Below are 26,415 nucleotides of genomic sequence, written 5' to 3' on the forward strand. Positions count from 1 at the left end.
GAAAGAAAAATACAAAAGTCAGGCTTAAATTATTTTTTTAAAGATAAAATTGAAACAGCCTTTTCTCTGCCCCCAACTATTACGAAAATTACAATGGGGTATTGCTCTGAACTTCACGTCTCTTAAAAACTAAACTTAGCTGCTTGCTATTAAGTAGGTGACACATTAGATAAAGTAATGGTCAGGAAGATACTTATTAAGTGTGATCTTGATCAAGTTATTTAACCTATGGGTTTGCCTCAGTTTTCTCAATGGAGATAACAACATCTACTTTTCATTGCTGGTCTGAGAATCAGATGAATTAATATTTATAAAGTGCTTAGAAGAGCGAATAGCACATAGTAGGTATTAAAGAAATGCTTATTTCTCCTTCCCCTTATCCAGATTTTTTTTTAAATCAAAAGAGTCATTATGGAGTTGTTATTTATAATATATATTCTAGTTTTAACAACATAAATCTCAGAAAATCGAGAGCTGACAGTTGAAACTGGAAGTACCTTAGTTAGCTATTTTGATTTGGGAAGAGAAGAGAGGAGCATGTTTGGTCCAGACCTATGCTTCCAATACTGAAAGGAATACCTGTAAGGGAATTCCCCCTACCAATAAAAATAGGCTGCTAGTTGCTATTTAAACTATCAGACCTAACAGATTCAAGCCATATTTCCCACTTTTTATATATGCTCTCTGGCCCAGATTTGTCTAGGATGATAAAGATCAGGATTTGAACTCAGGACCTGATCCCAAAGCAAGTGCTACATCCACTATTCTGGGAAAAGTGGAAGAGAGAGGCAATGGAGGGAACTAGACTTAAGGAAAAAAGAGCAGTAGAGCGGGGCTGAGTTTAGTAACTTGCCCTCCCCAAAGAAGCTAGCTCTCTATTCATCCCAATTCTGCTTCTACAACTAAAAGTGCTGACCTAGTGCTTAAAAGCACATATACTATTAAGAATTTGTTTTTACTTAAGTGTTAAATATTAAGAACCCCATGTTTTTATATTTTAAAATTTTTTATTTGAAATATCATCATGATAAGTAATCAAAGGATATGAATAGTTGGTTCTCAAGTAAAGAACCATATATAATAAGTTAACAACCTTATGAAAAAAATGTTCCAAATCACTAATAATTGTAAAAAAAAAATTATTAAAGGCTTACCGTGTGCCACACACTGTGCTAAGCAATAGGAGTTACAAATACAAATTAAATTTAACCTTGCACCATTGTTGTAAGGGTCAAAAGTGATAATATTTGTAAAGTGCGTAGTAATGGCACATATGTGCCATTTAACAATGTTTTTCCTTTTATCACGTGAGAATTGATTGAACAATTTGTACTCAAGAGCTTACATGTAGGGGAAGTTATTTAATGATATTGATTATATAATTGTTCTTAGAAGAAACATATTGTAATAAATTCTGCAAGTGGTGGGTCTGAATGCGGGCTACAACTGGTGAATACTCAACAATCAAAAGCCCAAAAATCCAGAAACAGAAGTTTGGTGTGCCACATCAGAGACGGAGGCTGGAATGTAGAAGCATGATTCAATGAAGATGGCAAATTTAAAGCAATTATGATATTCTATCTCACATAAATGAATAGCAAAAGACTTACTTAACCATAAGAAGGAAAGAATATTCAACAAGGATTTGGTTGGGTACAACTCCCTTGCATATGTATTGCCCATGAAGGTCAGCTGGTAGTCTGAGGAAAGAACAATTTTATCATTCTGGTTTGGTTTTTATATTTAGCCACAAGGAAGCTTTTTTAAATCAGAAAAGTCACTTATGGACAAAGGTTTTAGTCCATTGAGCCTATGAAGTCTTAAGTATAGCTCTGCAAACATTTAAATGACAAATTAGCCTAGCTTGCATCGCAGATATGTTCCTACCACACTTGAGAAGACTTATATGAACACAGCAAACGAGCTGAACCAAAAGAACAATTTCCAATGACCAAAATAACATAAAGGAAAACAAGTCTGAAAATCTTAAGAACTCTGATAAAGCAAAGATCAATGATTTCATGCCTTCCATCTCTAGTCAGAGAGATCAGATGATGGACTAGAGGTCCAGAATGAGATATACATTTTCAGATACACTCAAAGCATGAATTTCTTTTGTTTGATAATACTTATTTATTGCAAGGGAAGATTTCTATTAGAAGACAGGTGTGACCTCTCAGAATTGCTAAGATGACAGGAAAAGATAATGACGAATGTGAAAAAACTGTGACATTGATACATTGTTGGCGGAATTATGAATGGATCCAATCATTCTGGAGAGCTATTTGGAACTATGCTTAAAAAGTTATCAAACTGTGCATACCCTTTGACTCAGCAGTGTTACTACTGGGCTTATATCCAAAGAGATCTTAAAGAAAGAAAAGGGTCCCATATGTGCAAAAATTTTTCTGGCAGCCCTTTTTGTAGTGGCTAAAAACTGGAAACTGACTGGAAACCCATCAATTGGAGAATGGCTGAATATGAATGTCATGGAATATTATTCCATTTCAATTCCATTCCAATTATGGAATATTATTGTTCTGTAAGAAACGACCAGTAGGATGATTCTAGGGAGGCCTGGAGAGACTTACATGAATTGATGCTAAGTGACATAAGCAGAACCAGAAGATCATTATATACGGCAACAAGATTCTATGATGATCAATTCTGATGGACGTGGCTCTCTTCAACAATGAGATGATTCAAACCAGTTCCAATTGTTCAGTAATGAAGAGAGTCAGCTAAACCCAGAGAGAAAATTATGGGAAATTGAGGGTGGACAACAACATAACATTTCCACTCTTTCTGTTGTTTGCTTGCATTTTTGTTTTCCTTCTCAGGTTTTTTTATTCCTTTCTTTCTTTCTAGATCTGATTTTCCTTATGCAACAAGATAACTGTATAAATATGTATGCATATATTGGATTTAACATATATTTAACATATTTGACATGTATTGGATTATCTGCCATGGGGGGGAGGGGAGGGGGATGGGGCAGGGAGGAAAGAGGGTAAAAATTGGAACAGAAGGTTTCGCAAGGGTCAATGTTGAAAAATTACCCATGTATATTTTTTGTAAATAAAAAATAAATTTTTAAAAAATACAGGTCTGAGTTAATAGGGATGAAGATTCAAAAAAAGAAAAAATCATCATCTTAAAAACAGAACAAAACATGAAAGAAGAGATGAGCAGGACAATCTTATCAATGTTGTGTTAAATGTAATATGTACTTTAAAAATACTTATTAGGAGTTTATGGTTTAATTTATAATCCTTTTTATTCTTTGTATATATGAAAAAATATTCATGCTTGGTGATTATTATCAAATTCATAAAAATAAAGAAATTTTTTTTTAAATGATGAAGAGAACTAAAAATAGTCATGAAAAGGTTTACTTGGCTCTGATTCACAAGATATACTCAAATTTCTTCCTCCTCTTACTTCAAATTTCTTTAAAAATAATCAAGATTGGGATAACTATAGAAGTCAGTTTACCTATCAAAGCTAATAATTCTTTGCTAAGTGAATATAAAGACCTCAGTCTGGTGAATATTTCCAAAGATAACTTTTCAACTAAAATATTTTAAAGGATTTTCATATTACTCTTAGCTATAAGATTAAGATCATGGAAATATCAAAATGCAAACTATGCAAAAAGGATTTGACTCAAACTAGAACATTCCTTAGTCAAGCAAATTATGAAACCTAGTTTACAGTATAAAATTCAAGAATTAAACATTCAACCCAATTATAAGTCAGGAACAGAAAAGTTTAATTTTATACTCTTATATCCTTGGTACCAAATTAACAAAAGCTTGGGTACTGACCATCATTAATTCAAACTTTGGAATCTATGTCCACAAATGCTTTAAACTTTTCTGTTAAGGCTCCATTTTTAAAGTCCGCTATATTGTCCTTATTGTTTGCCTAAAAGAAATTTCTAAACAAAGTGGTAAAACTGCTCATCATAAATATTTCTCTTTAAATAATATTCTTTTTTAACTGATGTGATTTCATCATATTACTTGTAGTCTTTGTATTGATAAAAAATCACAACTCTCCCAAGCCTCAAGAAACAGTTCTATTTAATAAGCCCTTATTAAGTGCTTACTATTTGCATTGTGTTACACCCTAGGGATATTAAGCCCCTACCCCCAAGGGGTTTACATTCTATCAGAAAAGATTAAAAAGTACACACTTAAATATATTTAAAAGATTTTAAAAAGGGAAGAGAAGAGGAGAAATAAAAAGAGAAGACCCCAAATAAACATGGTTTGATTTGAGTTTGGAAGAAAAGCAGGGATTCTTAGAGATAGAAGGATAGCAGGAGTATCTTCCAGACATCAGTGACAATCTGTGGAAAGGCACTGAGATGAAAGGAGTATCTCATGAATAAGAAAAAGTCATTTTAGCTGGACTGTGTGGGGCATTTGTGAAAAAGTAATATGCCTAACATAGAACTCTGTATTTGATCCTAAAAACCAAAGGAGAATCACTGGAATTTATTAAGCAGGAAACTGGCATGTTCAGACCTGTACTTTAGGAATATATTACCTTAGTTGCCCAGAAGAAAATGAATTGAAGAAGGGATGGGTTTGAGGCAGAAAGGTCAATTAGGAATCTATTGCCATGGTCTGGGTGAAAAGTAATGAGGACCTGAACCAAGATGATGGCCATGAGAGTAAAGATGATGGGATAGATGTCAGATGTCAGAAACTATGAAGAAGACAATGAGATTTGGAGTCTGGGAGTAGGGTATGGGAGAAGGGGGAATTAAGTATCACTCTGAAGTTGTGAACCTGGGTGACCAGAAAGATAGAAATGTTCCTGGCAGAAATGGATGTTTCATGAGTTGCTATGGTCTAAAATATCCATCACCTGGCAATCCATGCAATGTTTTATATTTTTTACATTTAAAATCTCTTAAAATGGTTCAGATTCTTAAAATGAAGTCAATTCAAAATATAATCTCCACAAAGTCCTACTCTAAAGCTTTATATGAACAAGTGCAAGAATTGGATAATCTACTGTACTTTAAAGGCTTCAAGTGTATATAGTCCCTCTAAGACAATCTATTTTCTAAGAACATTCACCAAGAATGTGAACCCTGAAAAGCTAGCTAATTAGTGCTCATGACAACCCATAAAACAAAAAATAAAAAACTGGTACACAGGCCTATGCTGACCCGTTACTGCATTTCATGAAGTACCTACTTAGCCTCTTTTCACAAAACCTTTACAAATATTTGTATTTTTATCTTTCATAGGGTTTTGAAAGGAAACATGTAGGTTTTTACAATGATACAGTCAACTTCATATTTATAATGATATAACTGACTCAAAGATACAGGGAACATAAGATCCCACTATTTTCTAATTATAGAAAAAGATTTGATTTAATAGGAAAAAATATAATTTTTATTTCTCGCATTCATAAGCACTTATATGGCATCTATATTTTGAGACAAGTACTGTGTTAGGCCATGGAGTAAAGTAAAAGCCTCTGTCATCTATCCTCAAGAAATATACATTCTCATGTGAAAGGGAGAGGGAGAGAAGGGACACACACAACTTATGCACAGAAATAAATATGAAATTTATACTAAATAAATCTAAAACATGAAATTATTTTAAAGAAAAAAGAATATTAATAACTCACAGGAAGGAGACAAATTAGAAAAGACTTATAGGCAATAACATTTAAAAGTTGAGCATTGAAGAAATCTGAGAATGATTTTACACAACAGAAATAAGAAAGAAATACAGACTAGACATGAGGAACAGACAATGCAGAGAAATAATGTTGTAAAGTGGTAAGTCTTCCTTCTCCCTTAATATTAATGCCTTAGCAGTTCTACCTCCACAACACCTCTCGTATCTGACCCCATTTCTCTTCTTGTACTACCATCACCACCACTATCTCAGGAAGAAAGAATTAAAGATAATGGGTTACAAAACAGGATGATTGAAAGGATGATGGATTTCAAGAGAAAGAAAGAAATGATGGGGGGCAGAGAGAAAAAAATCTATTCAGACATTCTACTTTGAATAAGCTGATATGCAAAAAGGACATCCAGGTGGAAACATCCAATTAGCAATTGGTGATAAACTAGAATTCAAGAGAAATATGAAGGCTGGATCTCTTTATTTGAATTCATTTGTATTGAGATGATGGTGAGAAGAGAAGATGGACAGTGGCACGTGAAAAGAAAATAAGGACTTATGTCACAGATACCCAGGGAAGGGTCAGTATCTATGAAGAAGGAGCATTCAATGATGTCAAATGATACAGTTAAGTCAAAAAGGATAAGGAGTAAGAAAAGGCTTTTGGATTTGACAGTAAGAGCTCATTGATAATCTTGGGAAAGGAAGTTCCAACTGAATGAGATGAAGTAGGAAATAAGCTTTTGCCTTCTTCCCTGACCTCTATATCTCCATGCCACTTCCTTCATCATGCTTCCAGCATGTCCTTTACCGTGATCCCAGGGGGTCATTCTCACCCCCTACTCCTCAACCCCAGCAACTCTCTATGTGTTTTCTTCTCTCATTGGAATATAAGCATCTTGAAGAAAGGATTGTCTGTTAATTTGTACCCATGCACTTATTATTAGTATAGTATCTGGCCCATAATAAACAGATAAACCATAAATGCTTTATCTATCTCTAACATTTGAAAAAGATACGACACAAAAATATGTAGATTTAAATGGAAGAAGTACATCAGTATACTTATTAAATCATGATAATCATTTTTCAATCTCATCCACCAATTATGCAGAAGTTTTTGTTAAAATTTGGCTAGTCGATTTTCATTTTGTCAGACATCAATAACTAGCATTATGTTTTCATATTTCAAAAGATTCAACCCACTGAAACTCTTTTTTTTTGGAATTTTTTTTTTAATTTTAAACAGGTTAAAAAATTTTTGTTTCCAAGTATGAGGATATGAAAGTTTTCACAGATGATATATGTTTTTGGCAACAAAGACTTAAAAGCCTTATTAACCCTGGTGGTTTCATTCTATCACTAATATCTCAAGGTACAACAAGTATATATTTCAGATGAGAGGCATCATTAATAATAATGAGTATGCATCAGTATTTCAAGTAATCTTAATAATTTCAACTTGTTGGGTCTCATTAGATAGTCATTGTTTTTACTTATGGCTAACTTAACTTATTAGCTAGCAAAGTGTCAACTCTGCCATTTGTTCACTTTTCTTCAAGTATTACTATCATCCTCCACTCAGTTTCTTTGGCAGAAATTATTTTTAGCTATTGTATACTTTTTAAAGAATTATTAGATCATATAATCCAAAAAACCATCTAAGACATATAAACTGTAACCCTGAAAACAAGTAAATGACTCAGCCCTTCCACACTGAGGAAATCTCAGTCTTTCCTCAGGACATCTTGAAAACCATATGTGACATCAAGCTACCTGACTCACTCTGGAAGCCCAAGTTTTAATCTACAGATTAACTACTAATTTAGTCAAACTAAATTTCTTACTTTTTAAGTAAAAGGTAAAATAAATATAAATAAAAGTGCCAACTGTTGCACACCAATAGAACATTTATGCACCTCCTGTAATATTAATAACATGAAGAATACTGCTATTTGCTAATATTTCTAAAAAATTAGTGTGTAGGATGGGTACAAAACCCCTTTTCCCAAATTAACTAGTCAGAGACATCTTCAGATACAAAAAGAAGGCATTTATTTAATCCCTGAAGGAAGAGGCCCAGACGCACCTGGGAGCCATGTGCTCCTGGAACCTGGCCAGTTTCTGCTATGTCCAGGATTTAAAGGCAAAAGACTAGAGCCTTCTCATTGGATAGACTAAAAGGACATAACCATCTTTGACCAATGGTCACCAAAGTTGGCTACCTCCCACAGGTCCCGTCACTTCCTTCCACTTTTACTAATTTCCTTCATCCCAGGGTTCAAATTCAAAGTTCATCCCTCTGAGATCATGTGACACAATCCTCCCACTCTCCCCCACAGCTCTGGGAACAGGGATCACATGACTCAATACTGAGAAATACTTCATCCAATCAGTCCCATTCAGAAGGACAAATTCACTAATGTCTAAATTAGAGAAACCTACCTTTTAAATAAAAATAACTCACTCTATTGTTTTAAATTTTGCAAATCACTTCCTCTGTGAAGTATTATTCCCATTGTATAGAAGGGCAATTTGAGCTTCAGAAAGGTTAAGTGACTCATCTATGACCATATAACTAATAACCTATAGGATTTAGGAATGTGGGCTATTTAAATCTAGGTAGGGAAGGAGATAAAGGAGAAGATGGGCTTTTCTGATGGCCCAAAACCAAAAAGGATTAAATTAGTCCCTTTGGAAAGGAAAGGAGAATTTTCTTGACTGTTTAAGAATTCAGGTATGATCTATTCTACATTTTGGGGTTTAAACAATCACATTAAATAAAACTTGTCTGTAGTCAATGCCTCATCAGCCTAAGTTCTTGGAGGAGACTAGAAGAGCTTTTTAATAAAGCAAATAAATGTTGTTCTTAGGACTTACCTAAATTGGCACTTAAATCAAAGAGATTTTGCAAGTACATTCATAAGTAAATTAAAATTGTACTAGGATATATCACATTGGGAATCAAGTGATATCTGAATTATTAATGTTGCCTCTCCAAATTAAAATAATCACTTTTTTAAATATTTTAACATTTTTATCTTCTCCAGTTATATATAAATTTTTTTTAACATGTGTTTTTAAATCTGAGTTCCAGATTTTCCCTCTTCCTCTCCACCCCCAAATCCAATTAAGGCACATGTGAAGTTAAGTAAAACATTTCCATAAGTCATGTTGTAAAAGTATAAATTTACCCCAAAAAAAATTCTCAAGAAAAATAAAGTTGTTGTTGTTTTTTTTAAGAATATGCTTCAATCTGTATTCAGTCACAATCAGTTATTGCTCTGGGTCTGGAGAACATATTTTCAATTCTTTATAGTAGTCTTGGATTATTATATTGCTAAGAATAGCAAAATCATTTACAATTGATGATGCTATGACATTGCTATTACTTTGTACACAGTACATTTCACTTTGCTTGAGTTCATGGAGGTTTTTCTAAGAGCATCCTGCTCATAATTTCCCAAAGAACAATAATATTCCATTATAATAACAGACCACAATTTATTCAATCATTCTCAATTAATGGGCATCCCCTCAATTTCCAATTCTTTGCCCTGAGAAGAAAGCTGCTACAAATATTTTTGTACATACAGGTCCTTTTCCTTTTTTTAAACTTATGTCTCTACATATCCTTCAAGTAGGCTACCATTTTCTGGCAAATAGAAAATTTAAATTAACTCAGTTTCCCCAATAATCTTAATTAAAATTCCTAGGATATTACAATTAATTTTTCATTCATCGGTTTCTTCACCTATAAGATGAAGGTAAAAAGAATCATCTCTAATTCTTATAATTTTAAGTGATTAATAAAGTCCTTTCAGTACTTTATGATCACATAATCTTTCAAAATAAGCTAGGTTGTGTTGTCAGAGAGCATCTAGTTCAATTTGTATCTAAACAAGAAACCAACAAATGGCCAATGACATTTACTTGAAAACCTTTAATAATGGAGAACAATAACCTCTTGAAGCACTTTTTCCCACTGTATCATCTACCCAAAACTTGTAGTCATGCCCCCTAACACCAAGCAGAACAAGAACAATCCTTTCATTACAATATAGTCTTTTAAATCTTTAAAAGTGACTATCACTTTCCTGCTAAATCATCACTTTAACAATCTAAATGTCCCCGATTCTTTCCACCAATTCTCATATAGTTTCATTTTCTTGACCGATGATGGCTACTCTCCTCTGGACATTCTACACCTTATTAATATTCTTCCTAAAATGTAACACTCAAAATTGATTATAGTATTCCAGATGTGAAGTAAATTAAAAAAAAAATAGGGCTATATCAATCAAACAAATATTTATTAAACATTTGTTCTGTGGCAGGAACCCTGGATACATAGGCAAAAATGAAAAAGTCCCTGATCTCAAAGAATTTATATTTTATTAGACAAGACATCAAGTAAGAGGTGACTAAATCACCTCTTTATTCTAGACCACTAACCATTAGCCCAAGAATGAACTAGCTTTCTTGGTTGACAACAGACATCTATCTATGCTTCCTTACTGTGTGTTTGAGAAATTGATTTAACAGAAGCATAAAATTTTATATTCATTCCTATGAAATTTCATTTTATTAGACTCAATACAAGTACATGACAGCTTTCAGAAACATTCTGTCATACAAGGAGTTGAGAATCTTATGATTTTTTTATGATCTCTAGAAATGTGATAAATATGCCATCTAAAATTTTTCCAAGTCATTGATAAAACAACAACAACAAACAGATCCTGGGGCATTCTATAAGACTCATTCCAAACTGACACTGAACTACTGACAACTCTTTGTCTCCAGTCATTCTATCAGTTCAGAAGCCAGCTAACTAGACTCTTTTCTAGCCCTCTAAGAATCACATTATCTTATCTTTAAAGCTAGAAAGGCCTCAAAGGCCATCTAGTTCTACTTTAGAGAAGCTAAGGAAAATTAAGTGACAAAGCTATAGTTTGGATACATAGCCTATGAATCCAGAACCAGTGTTCCTTAACAATCTTTATCACAGAAAGGCTATGCAAGACTGTCCAATGTTCTGCTAAAATCTAGATAAACTATATTAATAAAAACTAGCAATAGCTAGAATTTATAATAATACTTTAAGGTTTGCAAAGGGAAATAAGTCTGGTATGACCATCCAATGAATTCAGCACTGGGATGAATCAAAAACCTGGATAACAATGCTAGTTTTGCTACTTTCTTCCTGTTCAATTTATAGTGAGTCACTTCACTCCTAGGAGTTCCCAGTTTCACCAGGCATGTAAGGAGATCGGATTAAAAGGCCTCAGAGACCCTTTCAAAGCTCCACATCTATGATCTATTCTTGATGAAGTCAGGTGGACTTTTTGCAATCATTGTTTTCTATTCTAGACGCTCACTAACTATCCCTTAAATTATATGTTCAAGGATTTTGCCAGCAATAAAGTCAAGAATACTGGCCAATAGTTATAGATCCTTTAAAACTCTGGGTCTAAAATTTGTTTTTTTTTCTGAAATAGGACAAGCAAACTACTAACATTTCTTTTTACCTTTTTTTTTTTATCATTTTTTATTCATCATTTTATCATTTATCATTTTTACCATTTCAAGCAAATGTCTGAAAATAATATATTTCCATTTCCCCTTGAAACTACCTTTCCCAAAATACTTTACCGTGAGCTTCTCATGTGAATATAGTATTCTGAGATAAACTGTTCCAGTTAACTACAACTTAATTTTAGATAAGGAAAGGGAAACAGAATAAACAGTTGTGTAGCAACTGTGTGCCAGGTACTGTGCTTAAGTGCTTTAAAAATATCTCATTTGATCATTATTAGCCTTTACAATTGCAGAAAATGAGGCAAACAGAAATTAGAAGACTTGCCTGGGTTATGCAGCTAATAAATATCGAAGATTACATTTGAATTCTGGTTTCTGATTTCAGGCCCAGATATGTATTTACTGAACTAATCAACTATCTAGATGGTCTTCAATCCAGAAAATCACTAATTATTAATGCCTTTCAAGATGTTAATTATCCCTCCCCAGTTTGCTTCTTTGCAAAAATATTTCCACACTTTCAGGATAAGATAGATTCGCTTTTACCTTCATATTGAACAAAATGATCTTGGAAAGACAGGTTATTTCTCCCAGAGAATATGGAAAGGTTTTGCACACATGGAAAGAACAACAGATTAAATGATTTAGGAACTTTAAAAGAATCCATACACTTACATAAAAGAAGTCAGTGCCTAAAAGACACTAGTTTCTCCCCTTAAAAAACAACAAGACTACAGCCAACATATGCTACCAGAAACAAAGAGCAGTAGGGACAGGAAGAACTTAAAAGGACTAAGAAAAGTTTATGTTCCAGACCAAAATTAACAGTAATTCTCCTTATCCCATCCCCCAAATTCACCACCAGCATGTTGATGCATAAAATTCTAATGGCATTCCACAATTAGATTTTTTTTTTTAATGTAAAATAGAAATGTTGGTCAAGATAACACAATGAAAACCTTAATCTTCATTAACAGTATTTAATACTTATACTAACTACTATCCAGGTTTATGACTAAAATCACTTTAAAAATTGTAAATGTATATAAATGTGAATTGTTTATTATTACATAAATATTTAGGATCATACTGTTAGATCCACCATCAAAATTTTAAATTTGTAGCCTGAGACACAAGTACTAGCACAGTACAGAGGTACATAGGATAAATGTTCTAACAACTTCCATGACAGAGCCAATACAGGTAAATTTTAAAAATTGAACTCCCTTACCTCCCTCCTTTCATAAACCCACCTAAATTTAATTTAATGTAAAGACTTAGGGATGAATGCAACTAATTTAGGGAAAATGTGACAAAGAGAAAATAAGGTGATCCTCAGCTTCTAAAAAAGCAGGAATTAGTCAATACCAAATGGGCAAAAAGGTCCAACAAAGGAAGATTAAGCAAATTTTAAAGCATTTCCAATTTGGCTAAAAATGGGCCTGGGTTTACTTTCAATGGAGGAGGAAGAAAAAGAAGCAATAATCTGAAGTCTTCTCATCGATGGTCATAAACACACATAATTTATGGTTGAATTGAATCTTCATTCCCAAAGGATTTGTTAATTGAGGCATTACTGTAGTTTCCAACAGTTTTTAAAAGGAAAAAAGAAGAAAAGCCTGGTGAGTTAAAATTTACTGTTTCAAGATAAAAGGTCAAAAGGAAGTTTTTGTTCCCCAAGAGTGCAATATGCCTCTGTGACAACTACTGCTTTTCAGATAATACTGAAGATTAATACTCAGTTTAAAAATCCTTCAAGTAAATCCTTTCAGTATTGCTCTTTTTACCAATTTTTTTTTTTACTTTTTAGGTTGGAAACCCTAAATATCTAAGTCTAATGATTCCATAAGTATTTAAATTAAGCTCAATTTTTAAACCTCCAAAGCTACTGCATGTTTGGCTATTTAACAGAATCATTTTAGCATCTGATTTAGCATAAATAAAAGCTAAACTGCAAAGTATACATATTAAAAAACACCAATACAGTCAAAACTCCAGCTCTGCTTTAATTCCTTACTATAATCTTATAAATAATGAAAACACATGTTAGGTCCGGGTAAAAAGAAAGAGGAAAGAGGTGCAAAAATGTCTGGTCAAACAAAAAATAATAATTGATACTTATCAAAGACCTATAATGTGTAAGGCAAGAAGCCAATTACCATGAAGGCTTAAATTTTCTTTCAATTTTGCAGTGCTGGAGACATTCAAGGATCTTTCTTTAGACATACATTATTCTCTGCTGAGGGAAGCTAGACAGCCCTATAAATACACAGCACTGGACCTGAAATCAGGAGGATCTGGGTTCAAATTCAGCTTTAGATACTTACTACCAAATCACTTATCCCTCTTTTGTCTCAGTTTTCTCGTCTGTAAAATGATCAGAAGGAAATGAGAAACTATTCCAGTTACTTTGAAAGAAAACCCCAAAGGAGTCACAAAGAGTTAGAGATGGCTGAAATCATGACTCTTTTGAGAACAAAATACTCTTTTGAGAATGTAAAGAAATAACAGCCAAATACTTTCTTCGGCTTACAAGGGAAAATGTGATAAAGAATATAACATACAATAGGGAAAAAAAAATTTAGAATCAGAGGACATAAAGGTAAATCTCAACAGTGTTCCTTATGCCTGTGTAACCCTGTGCAAGTCACTGCCTCTGGGTTATAGTTTCTCCCCATGTAAAACTGAGCACAGTGGAAAGATTATGAACAGTTGAAAAAACACCTGTGAGTCAGAGGCCCTGGACTCAGAAAGTCTCAAAGATGATGCTTACTCATGTGAACTTGGGCAAGTAACAATCTTCAAAGGCATGTACAAAATAAGAGGGTTGTTCTAGATAGCCCATAGACTCCTTTCCAATTCCATTTATGACCCTATTAAGAGGAGAGATGAGTTAGGCCAAATGATTTCTTAAGTTCCTTCCATCTCTGTCCTTTTTTCCTGAATTTTACAAAAACAATGAATTTTAAAAATCATATATAATGTACTAATCAGTCTAAAAGAAGAGTTCCTCCATGTCCTCTTCTCCCCAGTAATACAGATACCACTGTGGTTCATGCCCTCTTCATCTTCTTTTCTGTCTTGCCTCCTCTCTCTCTACTCCAATCCGTTCTTCACACAGCTGCCAAATTCATTTTCAGAGACTATGTCACTGCCCTACTGGCTTCTGGCTAACTCTACAAGCAATCTGGCATTTAAAACTTTTCATAACCTGGTCTTTTCCTATCTTTCCACAGTTACACATTTCCTCTCTTCTTTCTGTTCCTCACATTCCATCTCCTCCCTTCAAACCTTTGCATTGGTTGTTCCTCATGCCTAGAATGCTCAATTGCCCTTTTCCCATCTCCCGGTTACTTATATCTTTGGTTCCTTCAAGAATCAGATTAAGTGCCCTGCTCTGCAGTCACCCTCTTAGTGCCTTTCTCTCCAAAGTAACCTTTATCCATTTTGTAAGTCTACATATACATATGTATATGTATATATACATGTTATCATCTTCATTTGAATTTAAGTTTCTTGAGAGTAGGCACTATTTTTGTCTTTCCTTTATTATCTCCGGTGTTAATACAGTGCCTGATGCATAGTGAGGGTTTAATAAATGCTTGTTAGTTTATTGGTCCTGGTCTAATTTAAATATGTATATGTGTGTATGTGTGTGTATGTATACACATACACACACACACATATTATGTGTGTATATATCTATATATACATATATATATTTATATACGTTTTTCCATATATGTGTGTATGCATGCACATATACAAAATGTGCATATACCCTGGACAAGTCACTTAACTGTTTGCCTACATCCACAGGAGAAGGAAATGGCAAACCACTCCAGTATCTTTGCCAAAAAAAAACTCCATATGGGATCACAAAGCCACAAATGAACCACAAAAACATTTATAGGGTTTATGTATGATTTTTTAAAAATAGCATCAATTTTCAATTTTTTCTTTGATGAAGATTTGATATTTATGATAAAAAAATTTACAATTATTTCAATTGCAATAATTTTATTTGATATATTTTTTTAAATCAATGGCAACTTTTTCATTTATTAGGCTGGGAATATATAGCAATCTCAAATTATAATTCTGTTCAGGTTTCAAAAAAATAATAGTAACTGTGAATAGTACCTTTGCATTGTTAGTTTATTGTTTTTTTTTTAAAGGAAAACCTAAAAAGGTGCCTAAAATTTCAAACCTTGATAAAGATTACTCAAGAAAACGGTTAACCAGTATTATACCATTGTTATGATTAGTTTAAAGTTAAGGAACAACTCTCATTCTGTGTTCATAACAATCAATCATCCTTCTTAGGCATTCATTCTCTGACATCCAGTCTGAGCTGTCATCCACCTAGTAATAGGTGTGTGTATACAGTAATGTGATACAATTACATATCCACTCTCTAATCTAACCAATATACATTTAAGCTGTCAATTCTTATGATGTGTATTTCTATAGAGCCATAAATATATATGTGTTCTAGATATCATATTTGTGAAGATCATTAATGGCACCTTCCATGTCTGCAAAATTTATGATCAGAGATCACATTAATTTGCCAAATAGCTCTGGGCTAAATAGTAATTTGAAATCAGGCTGAGAAACCACCATTATCAAATGGTTCACAAACTGAGTCACAAAGATTACTTCATGTTCCCTGAATAAAGGGTCCTATCTTCAAAAGTTTGGTCCAATTTTCCCCCTCCATCTTGGGGTCTGTATTTTCCAGTCAGAAAATAGATGAAGATGAAATACTTTGTAACACAAAGCATAAATCAGTTACTTATTATAAGTAATAGATAATCCTCTATTTCTCACCCACCTCAAACAAGCCCTGCATTTTTGGATTCTCCCCAGAAATACACATTCAATCATTCACATTACTGTATATACACAATATTGAGGAGTTGGAAAACAGAGTTTGAAAGGGGTCTCTGTCAGAAAAATTAAATAAACTTAAAATCCATCAATCCAAAGAGACTATAGTTGCTTTTCAATTAAATTAATTCAATTCCTTATCATTATTTATATAAAGTTTGTCACAGAATGCAAAGGATTGTTCCAATTTCAGATTCATAACCATTAACTGTGGCACAAAGTTTCTTGAACATACTTTTACAGTTGTGTAATATTCCAAGAACTAAAGCCACAAGAAAATTCATAATTTTGGTGGTGGAGCCAACAGAATTCTCCTGGATGATAATTCAGTTTTACTATGAACAAGGGACTGTACTAAAGCAGAAGCAAACAAAACCCAGTTGTTACCTACAAAGAGCTTATTTGGGTGGAAGAAAGGAGGTGAAGATACATGTGCTCAGGTACATAAATACAAGATAATCTGAGGAAGAAAAGAGCACTAAAAATTATCAGCAAAAGCTAACAACTATGTGAAAGGTTTCTGTAAGTGGTACCTGAGCCTCCTAAGAAGTTAAGGAGTCAAAGAATCCTTAAAAGGAAGGCCTGCTTTCCTACTAGGAAGAATTGTCTATGCAAAGTCACTGAAACAAGAGAAGGAATGCAAGATTAGCCAGTTACAATGTAATGTAAGATGATATGATATAAGGTTGGAAAGGTAGGATGGAGCCAGTGTGCAAAGAACTTTAAATGTCAAGAATTTAACTGTACATCACAAATTCCTATATAGACTTCTAAATTTACGTTAATTTCTTATATAACACATTTGAAATGGTGAGTACAACTATCATCCCCATATCAAAGAGGAAGAGCTGGAGTTCAAAAAAGGTTACATGACTTGCCCAAATTCAAACTTGAATTCAAACTCAGTTCTTCTAAAGCCAAAGTTTATTCCACTGTTGCCCCATGCTTCTCCTCCACAGTTTTTTCACTTTGGATCTTTACTTTCTGCTGACACATTATTTCTTTTATCAGGTTTCTTAACATAAAAATCTTGACAGCATGTCCCAGAGCTTCAGATATGATTTATATGGCCAAGATGCCTGCTACCTATCCCCTCTGAACAGTCATCTGGCCCAAAAGTTACATTTAAAATAAATGACTTTAAAGAATTAAGTTGAAAGTTTTTGCAGTAAAACTGTAGAGGTCCAACTAAAAGATATCAAACCAAAGAGATTAATTGCCCACTAAGTAGGATCAATCAGTTTAAACATTAAACAAGCAGCCAAAAAAGTTTTTACAAGCTTGCTAAATTCGCCCCAAAATTCTTGACAAATTTTTGATTTTCACTTTTTTCCAATAAATTCCAAAGACTGCCTACAACTGACCTGGAGTGTCAGATCTCAATTATCTCAATACCAATCTGTATAATATTTTTATCAAACATAACTTTAAGCATATGGCATTCCACCTAGAAACATTTGGAGGACTGGCAATAACACAGCTTACTGCCTGCATCACAAACACAGAACATGAAGCTTGCCAAAAAGAAACTATTTTGGTATATAGCTGGGAAATATGTGATTAATGAATGAAAGTGCAAAATGCCACACGTGGGGTGCTAGGAACCTAGGTAACAAGGATCCCAAATGGAGAGGGCACGCATCAAGAGGTGGTAGTTTGTCGCGGGTGCATCCCCCCAACCAGAGATGTTTCACTGTGTACTGATGTTCGCACAGACACCGAGAACTTTGCCTAACTCGGAAAGCCTGTGAATTCTGAACATGACACCAGCTGTGGGAATGAGGAAGGGAACCACATTCAGCGGAGGCCTTCCTTTAAGAGCGGTAGGAAGTTGAAGCTTTACCACTTCTGGGGAGAGAAAGGAAGATTAGAACCGAGAGGTGGGGGTGGGGAGGAGGTTTGGAGGAGTTGAAGAAGGGTCAGTAAGGGACGTATATCACACATTAGGGAAAAGAAGAGGTGAGAACTGGGGGACCGAGGGCCTTCTGCCTTCGTCCATGGGCGGAACGACACACTCCCTTTTTTTGCACGTTTCAACAGACTGAGCCAACCTGCATCTACCTAGGTATAGGTGACTAAGGAACTGGGCTGGGGGGAGACGCCCAGCCTGAAGGTTGTGGGGGGAGGGGAAAGGAGGGAATGGGGGAAGGCAGGTAAAGGACACGGGAGATCCGGTCCTATTAAATCTCAACCTGTTTTGGAAGTTTTACTCAGGGAGACGGAAGAGAATCTCTAATAGGCTTGAGCCCTCATAGGATGAGGGGTGAGGGAAGCAATATGGAGGAGATGCACCCCCCCCAACTTACCACATTTCTTCTCCCTGGGGCGGGGCCAGGACCGGAGGGAGGGGACCTTAGAGTCAATCTCCCGCCCCGGACGGGGGGGAGGGGGGCCCGCGGCCCGCCCCCCCTCCATGGGGAGGGGGAGAGAAGAGGAAAGGGAAGGGGAGGGACGGGGCCACGCCCGATGCTCCACAGACCCGCCCCTTACCCGACCCCTCCCTCAGCCCCCCTGCTGCGGCCGTTACCTGGACCTACGAGTGTCCGGCCTTCTCCTCCTTTTGTACTTCTTTTTCGTCTTCTACTTCTTCGGTCCAGCCCCGACCCACCTCCTCTTATTCTCGGACGCTTTTAAATTTCTCCTTCCTCCTCCCCCGCCGGCAGCCGGGCCACTATCCGCCGCCACCGCCGCTGCCGCCTCCTCAGTATTGTCATTGAGCCGCCCAGGCACGCTCCCGGAGGCGCGCCCCCGCCGTCGCCGAGGAAACCCGGCGGGGCTCGGGAACGCGCGCTCACCTCCTACCCGTTTCCGAGTGGGGTTCCGTTACCACCCTCTCGGGCCCCGCAGCCAATAGACAGCGAGGAGCGGGGTGGTGCCTAAGAGTCACGAGGGATGGGGAGGCGGGACCTCTGGGGAAGTAGAGCTGGCGCGCTCCCCAGCTTTGCTCCCCTCCTCCTTCTCTCCCTAGGGCTCTAGGCTGCGGAGAGAGCTGGGGGGCGAGGGGCTGGGGAGGCGGCGGGAGCGGGGCGGGCCCCAAGCAGGGCCTAGCCCTTAAAGAAGAATCTGCAGAGCCAGGAGAAAAAGAGAGGAGCAGTCATCGGAACCGGGACGGGAAAGATGCTTTTAAACCTGCCGGGAAAGCGTGCCTGGGGCAGGGTGGGAGAGTGATGCCCGGAGCACAGCCCCAGGGGGACCCCTGACTCGAGCGCTCTGTGATTTGAGCTAGTCATTTCTCCTGTTATTTGTACTCTTCTGCAAAATTCAGGCTTGGATCTAAATCTTTGCCAAGTTCTCTCCCAGCTTAAAGGGTCCAATGTTTATATCCGAGGGAAAATATCATGTATGTGCTTTCGGATTCCCCAAGTTTTAAGGCAATTAGTAAAGCAAGGTCCCTCAATAAAGCAGGATTTCTCAAGATTTGAATCAATCAAGAATTTAAGGGCCAAGTCGAGAAAGAGATTAAAGGAATTAGAGTAGGCAATGAGGAAACCAAACTATCACTCTTTGCAGATGATATGATGGTATACCTAGAGAACCCCAGAGATTCTACTAAAAAGCTATTAGAAATAATTCATAATTTTAGCAAAGTAGCAGGATACAAAATAAATCCCCACAAATCCTCAACATTTTTATACACCACCAACAAAATCCAAGAGCAAGAGATACAAAGAGAAATTCCACTCAAAATAACTGTTGATAGCATAAAATATTTGGGAATTTATCTGCCAAAGGAAAGTCAGGAATTATATGAGCAAAATTACAAAAAAGTTTCCACACAAATAAAGTCAGACTTAAATAATTGGAAAAATATTAAGTGCTCTTGGATCGGCCGAGCGAACATAATAAAGATGACAATACTCCCTAAACTAATCTATTTATTTAGTGCTATATCAATCAGACTTCCAAGAAAATATTTTAATGATCTAGAAAAAATAACAACAAAATTCATATGGAACAATAAAAAGTCGAGAATCTCAAGGGAATTAATGAAAAAAAAAATCAAATGAAGGTGGTCTAGCTGTACCTGATCTAAAATTATATTATAAAGCAGCAGTCACCAAAACCATTTGGTATTGACTAAGAAATAGATTAATTGATCAGTGGAATAGGTTAGGTTCACAAGACAGAATAGTCAACTATAGCAATCTAGTGTTTGACAAACCCAAAGATCCTAACTTTTGGGATAAGAATTCATTATTTGATAAAAACTGCTGGGATAACTGGAAATTAGTATGGCAGAAATTAGACATGGACCCTCACTTAACACCATATACCAAGATAAGATCAAAATGGGTCCATGACCTAGGCATAAAGAACGATATTATAAATAAATTAGAGGAATATAAGATAGGTTATCTCTCAGACTTGTGGAGGAGAAAGAAATTTGTGACCAAAGATGAACTAGAGACCATTACTGATCACAAAATAGAAAATTTTGATTATATCAAATTAAAAAGCCTTTGTACAAACAGAACTAATACAAACAAGATTAGAAGGGAAGCAACAAACTGGGAAAACATCTTCACAGTTAAAGGTTCTGATAAAGGCCTCATTTCCAAAATATATAGAGAACTGACCCTAATTTATAAGAAATCAAGCCATTCTCCAATTGATAAATGGTCAAAGAATATGAACAGACAATTTTCAGATGATGAAATTGAAACTATTACCACTCATATGAAAGAGTGTTCCACATCATTATTGATGAGAGAAATGCAAATTAAGACAACTCTAAGATACCACTACACACCTGTCAGATTGGCTAAAATAACAGGAAAAAATAATGATGAATGTTGGAGGGGATGCGGGAAAACTGGGACACGGGTGCATTGTTGGTGGAGTTGTGAACGAATCCAACATTCTGGAGAGCAATCTGGAATTATGCCCAAAAAGTTATCAAACTGGGCATACCCTTTGATCCAACAGTGCTACTACTGGGCTTATACCCCAAAGAGATACTAAAGAAGGGAAAGGGACCTGTATGTGCCAAAATGTTTGTGGCAGCCCTGTTTGTAGTGGCTAGAAGCTGGAAAATGAATGGATGCCCATCAATTGGAGAATGGCTGGGTAAATTGTGGTATATGAATGTTATGGAATATTATTGTTCTGTAAGGAATGACGAGCAGGATGAATACAGAGAGGCTTGGAGAGATTTACATGAACTGATGCTAAGTGAAATGAGCAGAAACAGGAGATCATTATACACTTCAACAATGATATTTTATGAGGATGTATTCTGATGGAAGTGGATTTCTTTGACAAAGAGACCTGAGTTTCAATAGATAAATGATGGACAGAAGCAGCTACACCCAAAGAAAGAACACTGGGAAACGAATGTGAACTATTTGCATTTTTGTTTTCCTTCCCGGGTTATTTTTACCTTCTGAATCCAATTCTCCCTGTGCAACCAGAGAACTGTTCAGTTCTGCAAACATATATTGTATCTAGGATATACTGCAACATATCTAACATATATAGGACTGCTTGCCATCTAAGGGAGGGGGTGGAGAGAGGAAGGGGAAAATTCGAAACAGAAGCAAGTGCAAGGGATAATGTTGTAAAAAATTACCCTGGCATGGATTCTGTCAATATAAAGTTATTATTAAATAAAATAAAATTTAAAAAAAAAAGAATTTAAGGGCCTATCAAGCAATATTATTTTTTAAAAAACTGATTTTGCTAGATTAGGGAAATCCCTGTTTCTCTTTAGGTAGATGTCCACCATCAGGGGCTCTTAATCCCTTTGTCAGCCTGCTTGAACTGCCTTCTCAGAAAAGGTTTATAAATAATTTGAGAAAATGCTAACTTGTAGTTAGAGGATAATGAAAATTATGTAATTTCTCTTTTTTTTTTTGCTATTTCAAGTTCATGGACCCCCTGGAATCTGTCTAACCAAAATGCTTGGATCATCTAGTCATGGAATTTAAAAGTTGTAACTCAGTACAGTATCTCAAAGGTGGTACCTGTAAAAGGTATTGTTCCTCTACAAATTAGCAGGCATTGTGTTAAGACCCCACTACTACCACGTATCCTATTCTACTTTTAGCTCTAATTAAGGAATTTTTTTCTTGCTTCAAGCCTAAATTTGCCTTGCTGAAATTCCCCTATCCTCGCAGGGGTCCTCAAACAACGGCCAGCGGGCCAGATGCGGCAGCTGAGGACGATTATCCCCTTCACCCAGAGCTATAAAGTTTCTTTATTTAAAGACCCACGAAACAAAGTTTTTGTTTTTACTATAGTCCGGCCCTCCAACAGTCTAAGGGACAGTGAACTGGCCCCCTATTTAAAAAGTTTGAGGACCCCTGTGAGGCAAACAAAACAAGCCTAATCCTTGCTTTGAAGTTCTCAGGGTTAAGTGACAACATAAATTCCTTAGAGTAAGTGACTGTGCCAAGTCTATAAGTCAAGGTTTCTACTACTAAACCTAAAACTCCATCTCTGCTCCTGGGCCCTCTTCTCAATATATGTATATATTTCCTTTCTTAATAACTTCATTAGCTCCTATGAGTTCAATTATATGTACAGGGATAACTCTCAAATCTAAGTCTACCCTCTCTTGACTTCCAATCGCACATCATCAATACCTTTTGGATGGGATGTCTTGTAGGTCTCAAACTCAACTATCCAAAACAGACTGGGGTTTTACAATCTTTCCCAAAAAAACTCACCCCTGTTTCCCACTTGCCTAACTCTGTTGTGGGTATCACTAGTCTGTGAGTTACACAGATTCGAATCCTCTTGTCATCTTCATCTCTTCACTCTCCACACCCAATACCCAAATCAGTTGCCAGGTCTTCAAAGTCAATTGTCCCTTTCTCAAGTAAAAACAACTGTTAGAATTTTATAAAGGACCTATTATGTGCCAGGCACTGTGCTTTACAAATACTCTCATTTGATCTTCAACAAACTTGGGAGGAGGTGCTCCGTTATCTCCATTTTATAATTGAAGTAACTGAAGGAAACAGGTTAAATGTCTTAAGGTCACACAGTGGTATCTAATGCTAGATTTGAATTTAGGTCTTCCTGACTTTAGACCTGAGGTTTAACCCATTCTGCCACCTAATTTCCACCCATCCTAATTCATAGCCACCATTCTAATTCAGGCTTCATCATCCCTTGCCTGACTTTTGCAAAAACCTTACAGACTAATCTCTACCTTCTCCAATCCCCTCTTCTACAAAGGTATCAAAGTGATTTCCCTAAAATACAGGTCTCACCATGAAACATCTCTACTCAAGAAACATTCTAAAATAAAATATGAACTCTTCTGTTGGCCACTTAAAGGCCTTCATAATCTGGTCCCAGATTACCTTTACCAAGTTAATACATTATCTGCCTTTACATACTCTACATTCCAACCAAACTTACCCCACAGGATAATCTATTTCTTATCTCCTTGACTTTGGACCTACTGAACCCCATACCTGGAGTGCACTCCTTCTGATATGTGCTTTTTTTAATCCTGAGCTCCCAACAAATGCTACCTTCAACATGAAATCTCCTCTGACTCTCTCAGCTACCAGTCCCCAACCCCCAAATTGCTCTGTATTTACCTTGTATGTGCTTTGTATTTCAGTGTGAGGGAGGGAAGGAGGGATATGGGAGAAAGAGAAAGGAGAGAAGTAGAGACCTGTTACAGTTGGGAAGGAAAGGAGGGAGAAGTAAAAAAAAAAAAAATGTGGGTGGGAGGGAAGGAAGCAGAAGGGAGAGAGAGAAGGATGGAAGAAAGAAGGGAGGGAAGGAAGAAAAGAGGATCGATCTATTATGGTCATTGCTGTTGTGGGTGTTTCCTTCTGGAAGAGGATGGTAACATGAAAGAAGTGATGTTATGACAGACGGGTGACTTGAACTGAAGGGAGGGAGGGCTGTACAATGTCACCAGCCTCATTTTCTCCTCCAGAGAGGCAGGTCCAGCCACAAGACAGATCAAGATGACTAGAAATGGCTTCAGGATGCAGTGAAAGACCTTTTTAAGCTAAAGGTCTCAGTTTTACTGACTACTTAATTACTAATTACTAAATCAGTGATTAAACTAAGTAAAATGACAGAAAATGGCCTTTTTCACACATATATACATACATATGTTTACATGTAAATGTGCTAAGTACATTAAATAGAAAGACCAACAAAAATTTAAAAAAATCTGTAATGCTTAGGAAGAAAGAGACAGAGAAGTGAAAAAAGAAAGGTAAGCCCAACAGTTTTTAATTCCAATGTTAATATTCTTAATTCATTTTTTTCTCCATTCCTTGTTCTCTCTGATCATTTGCCTTGTTTTGATTCTCTCCTTTTTCATTTACGTCTCATGTTCACCCAGTGTCTTCTATCTTCATCTTTCATCTTCCCCACCCAAAGCAAAAATCCTTCATATGTAGTCACAAGCCTACTTCTCTTAGTTTGCAATCTCTGTATTAAGTGCATGTTTCAGCATATTTATGCCTGCATTCAAAACTAAATATAAGACTAAATTCCAAAAGACAAAATATGGATTATTTTTGTATTTCACAGGTTTTGGAGGATTTGAAGCACTATTCCCATTCACAAATGTTAAGAATACATAATTAACTGGATAGCTATATACATGTGTTAGTGCATCTATTATAATAGCAAAAACTCAATCTTATGTAGTATATTAAGATTTATTCAGCACTTCCCTCAATAATCTTATGAAACATGTAGTACAAATAGTATTATCCCTTTTTTGCAGATAAGGCTTTGAAAGCTTAAGTTAACCCATGATCACTAGTATTTGCGTCTAAAGCAGGATCTAAACCCAGGTATCCTGGTTCCAACTTCAATTTCATTTTTATATATGGGAAGTAACATTCCCTCTTCAAACTCCTAGAACCATAAAGAATTTTAGAACTGAAAAAAAAAGTCACCTTAGCTCCTAGTTCAATTACAGATAAAGCAACTAAGACCCAGAAAGGAAACTGTCCAATGTTCTTTCCACATCCAAAACTCTATGATTCCATACCTGATTAAATACCTTTTACCAGTGACCAGAATAGACCCTTAAAGTTGGAGAAACATTTCCTCCTCAAAGTAGGGATTCTGAACTTGCGATGAGGTTAGTGGCAATAAGAGAGTTGTTAAAAATCCCCTTATGGTCAGTGCAGGTTCTTCATGAAAGAATTCATGAAACCCGAAATATTAATTGGAAAAAATGAAAGTTTATTGTTGGATAGGAAGCCAGTTTTGCTAAGAGACTAATTTCTTTAGTAGCAAAGTCCTATTAGGGAAATGGAGGCTGGTCCTGAGAAGAGAATGCCTTCTCAGCGGGCAAGGTCCTAGCAAGCTGCTCTGGACCTTCTGCAAAGTGTGGGTTAAGAAACTGCCCCTTAAAAGGAATCTTTGAGGCTCAGATTTCAGGTTGAAAGAAAGCCAAAATTCCCTAGATACTTATTGGTATCCAGCACAGATCTCCTCTTGGAATTAACAACACTTCAAAAGGGATGCTTTTAGACCAAGATTTCTAATTGAGTCAAAGGGTCTGGCATCCCCAAAATATAACTTATTTGGGAGGAGTCCTCAAAAGGGATCTCAGATCAAAAGGAAACACAGTTTCAAAATGATAATCTTAGAGGTAACACAGTTTCAGTAAAGGGAACAGTTTCCCTCCCCCTTTACTTGGAGTCCAAAGAATTCCCTGGGAAGTTTCAGGAGATCCATGAACTTAGATGAAGAAAATGTTACATTTTTATTTTTTACCAGTCTTTGAGATTTAGCATATTATTTAATTATCAAAAATATTTTTAAATTATTCTAAGAGAGAGTAGAAGGAAGCTTATGAAAGGGGTATATGATCCAAACAAACAAAAAAGATTAAGAATCCTCATTGTAGAGCTTTTCCATTTACAATAGGAGTAGTTTAGAGTTGAATCATATCTTCACAGGCTTTCTAGTCCCCAGTCCAGCTCATTTTATAGGTGAGAAAAGTGAAGCCCAAAAAAGTTAATGATTTGCTCCAAGGAAATTCAAACCCAAGTTTTCTGCCTATGGTTCCTTCCACAAGCCATATTGCCTCTTTTGTAACACTATCATTTTTTTTTTTAGTTTGTAACTCCATAATTTACTTTAAAAGTCAAAAGCCAGCATGGGAAGAATTTTTCCTTTGTGAAATAATTTAACCAAAACAATTTTAGAAATTTAGATTATTACCAAACCTAAATGAGAAAATCAGACAGCAAAATGAACAAATTCAAAGGCAGTCAGATTTTCCATTTCTTCCAGTAACAATGGTATTCTTAAGTGATTTGTTATCTCTTGGTTAGATTTAAAATGATTGTTTTGGGGGTTGGTTTTTTCAGATTGCTAA

General features: G+C 35.9%; 1 protein-coding gene across 7 annotated transcripts in view; it reads right to left on the minus strand.

Annotated features, from left to right (window-relative positions):
• Positions 1-26,415, minus strand: part of RALB (RAS like proto-oncogene B) — a 106,563-nt gene that overhangs the window by 28,029 nt on the left and 52,119 nt on the right. For 5 of the 7 annotated variants that reach the window (XM_051985741.1, XM_051985734.1, XM_051985733.1 and 2 more), the window contains exon 1: positions 18,625-18,904. The exons of 1 other annotated variant lie outside the window; for it this stretch is intronic. The gene's annotated coding sequence lies outside the window, so the exon portion shown is untranslated. Of the gene's footprint in view, positions 1-2,591; positions 2,613-18,624; positions 18,905-26,415 lie in introns of those variants that run through there. One more of the 7 variants, XM_051985739.1, reaches the window with a different exon arrangement.

The sequence above is a fragment of the Antechinus flavipes genome, chromosome 3, assembly GCF_016432865.1.
Source record: "Antechinus flavipes isolate AdamAnt ecotype Samford, QLD, Australia chromosome 3, AdamAnt_v2, whole genome shotgun sequence".
Lineage (NCBI taxonomy): Eukaryota > Metazoa > Chordata > Mammalia > Dasyuromorphia > Dasyuridae > Antechinus > Antechinus flavipes.